This window comes from Chrysochloris asiatica, unplaced genomic scaffold (genome assembly GCF_000296735.1).
Source record: "Chrysochloris asiatica unplaced genomic scaffold, ChrAsi1.0 scaffold00036, whole genome shotgun sequence".
Classification (NCBI taxonomy): Eukaryota; Metazoa; Chordata; class Mammalia; order Afrosoricida; family Chrysochloridae; genus Chrysochloris; species Chrysochloris asiatica.
The window spans coordinates 21,909,034-21,912,729 of NW_006408554.1; positions in this window are offsets into that span (position 1 = coordinate 21,909,034).

The following is a 3,696-nucleotide window of genomic DNA, read 5'->3' on the forward strand; positions in this document are numbered from 1 at the left end:
AGCATAATGTCCTCAAGGTTCATCCATGTTATGCGGTGGCTTGCAACTTCCTTGTTGGTCTTCAAGGTAGCATAGTAGTCCATTGTGTGTATGTACCACAGTTTGTTTATCCATTCATCAATTGATGGGTACTTGCTGAGTTGTTGAATTTTTCTATAAATTTTAGAGAGTAGTTCCTTTTATCATTGCCAAAATAATTTTCTCAATCTTTGGGTGAAACCTTTTGATACACATGTGTCTAATTTTTAGGAGGGCTCTGTCATATATTTTATCATCTGATGTTTGAATGTTTTTATTTATTTTGGATAGTATTGCCACCATGTATCAGAACCCCTAAATTTGTACCTAGTTTTTCATTGATGATATATATAGTTGTAGATTTTGCACTGAGTTCCTTAATCCATGTTGAGTTGATTTTTTGTATATTGTGTGAGATATGGTCATATTTCATTCTTCTGCAAATGGTTTTCCATTTTTGCCAGCATCATTTGTTTAAAAGACAGCCTTTTCCCATTTAATGTGCTTTGGTCCATTGTTAAAGATCAATTGAGCATATGTGGATGGATTTTCTACTGGCTTCTCAATTCTGCTCCATTGATGTATGTGTCTTTCATTGTACCATTACCAGGCTGTTTGATTACTGTGGCTGTGTAGCAGGTTGTAAGATTGGAAAGTGAGAGGACTCCTATTTTGTTATGTTTTAGTAATACTTAACTTTTCAGGGCCCTCTTTCCTTTCCATTTAAAAATTTCCATCTTTCTAAAGAATGCTTTTGGAATCTGGATTGGTATTGCATTATATCAGTAGATTGCTCTGGATAATGTTGACATCTTCACAATGTTAAGTATTCCTATCCATGAGCATGGTCTGTTTTTCCATTTTGTAGATCTCTTTTGATTTTTTGTAGTAGTGTTTTTTGGTTTTCTTTGTGTAGGTCTTTTGTTTCTCTTGTTAAATTTATTACTAAGTAAACTTTTGATTGGTTATTGTTTTTATTTTCCTGATTTCCTTTTCAAAGTTTTCTTTATTAATGTAAAGGAAACCAACTGATTTTTGTATGTTGATATTGTACTCTGCCACTTTGCTGAATCTTTCTGAGTTCCAATAATTTTCTTGGTGAGTCTTTGTGATTTTCAAGTATAAGATCATATCACCTGCAAATACAGTTTTACTTCTTCTTTGGGGGATGCCTCTAATTTCCCTGTCTTGTTTTATAGCTTTGGCTAATGCTTCCAGTACAATATAGACTAGGAGTAGTGATAAAGAACATTTTTGTCTGGTTCTAGTTCACAAGGGAAGTACTTTCAATTGCTCTCAATTGGCTATTGGTTTTGTATATATGTCATTAATTATACTGAGGAATTTCCCTTCTTTTCCTATATTTTTGAGTATTGTTATCAGGAATGGATGTTGGATTTTGTCAAATGCCTTTTAGGGTCAATCAATATTGCGTTCTTTTGTTTTATTTATGTGGGATTACATCAACTGATGAATGTATTATACTTTGATATATTCTTGGATTTTATCAAATAGGATTTTGTGCAGAGTTTTTGTGTCTATGCTTATGAGGGATATTGGTCCAAAATTATCTTTTTTTTTAATAATGTCTTTGCTTGGTTTTGGTATCAGGGTTATGCTTTTTTCTTAAAATAAACTCAGGAGTTTTCCATCCTTTTGTATATTCTAGAATATTTTGAATAGAATTGGTGTCAGCTCTTCTCTGAATGTTTGGTAGAATTCACCAATAATGTCATCTGTACCTGGACTTTTTTGGTGTTGGGAGGTTTTTAATGACTTGATACAATTCTTCTTTTGTTATAGGTCTATTTATGCTTTCTATTTCAGTCTATGTTAGCTTAGGTAGGTTGTGTGTTTCTAAAAATTTGTCCATTACTTCTAGATTTTCAAATTTGTTGGAGTACAGTTCTTCATAGTATCATGTTATTACCCTTTTTATTTCAGTTGGTTCTGTTGGTTTTTATTGATTATATTAATCCTGTCAAAGAACCAACTTCTTGTTTATTTGAATCTTCCAGTTGTTTTTCTGCTCCCTTTGTTTCTACTTTAACCTTTATTATTTATTTTAGGCTCATTTTGCTGATCTTTTTGTAAATATTGGAGATTTTGGGTTAAGATGTTGATTTTGGTTCTTTCCTAATTTTGGATATGTCCATGCATTGTTGTAAATTGCCCCCTAATCACTGCTTTTGCTGTACCCTAAATGTTTTGGTATATTATGTTTTTGTTCTCATTTCTTTCAAGGAATTTTCTTATTCATTATTTATTAATTTTATTACCCAATAACTTTTAAGCAGGATCTTAATCAATATCCATATATTTGATATTTTTTCATTGATGTTCCTATTGTGACTCCTAACTTTATAGCATTATGATCTGAGAAAATAAATTGTATTTTTGAAATGTTTTACAATTTATAAATCTTTGCTTTGTGGCTTAACATATGATCCCTTCTGGAGAATATTCTACATGCACTGGGAGAGAATGTATATTGTGCTGTTGTTGGGTTGAGTGCTCTATGTAAGTCTGAGGTCAAGTTGGTTGATTGTGTTGTTTAGTTTTTGAATGTCTTTATTGAGTTTCTTTCTAGTTGTTCTGTCCTTCATCAGAAGTAGTGTGTAAAAATCACCCAGTATTTTTGTAGAGTTGTCTATTTCTTTCCTCAACTTTATTAGAGTCTGATTTATATATCTGAGGCTGTTTTGTTGGGACCATAGATATTTATTATGGGAGCTCTGGTAGCGTAGTGGTTGTGAATCGGGCTGCTAACCTCAAGGTTGGCAGTTCTAAACCACCAGCGGTTCCATGGGAGAAAGATGAGGCCTTCTGCTCCTGTAAAGATTTACAGCCTTGGAAACCCTGTACAGGCTTGCTATGAGTCGGGACCGACTCCATGGTACTTAACAACAACAATCCTCTTGTTCAATTGACCTTTTAATCATGATATAATCTCCTTCTTTGCCTCTTATGCTATTTTATTTGCCTAAATTCTTGAACAGTTTCAAGCCGCTTTGTATATATGTACTTAGCCTAAAAACTTCTAAGCATATGAGGCAAGCACAGAAGGGAGAAATAGACAGTTACATAATAATAGTTGGAAACTTCAATACACCTTTTAAAATAATGGATAGAACATCTAGACAAAAAACAATAAGAAACCAGAGAATTTGAACAACACTGCAGATCAATTTGACCTAACAGATATATATAGATATATAGAGAGAGATAGAGATAGAGAGCATTTCATCCAACAACAGGACAATACACATTCTTCTTCAGTTCTCATGAGTCATTTTCCAGGATAGATCACCTGCCAGGTCACAAAACAAGTCACAATAAGTTGTTGTTTTTTTATTTCACAATAAGTTTTAAAAGATTGAAAATATACAAACTATTTTACACAAATAAATGGAACTAGAAATTAAGAACAGAAGAAAAACTGGATTTATTTCTACAGATATAGAAATACAAATGTAGAAATAAAACAACACACTGTTAAACAACCAATGGACTAAAGAATTAATCAAAAGAGAATCAGAAATACTTAGAGACAAATGAAAATGAAAGCATAACCAAAATTTATGGAATGCAATGAAGCAAGTTTTCAGACAGAAAAATCATAACAGTAAATACCTACATTAAAAAAATAAAAGATCTCAAGTTAACAGCCCAATTTTA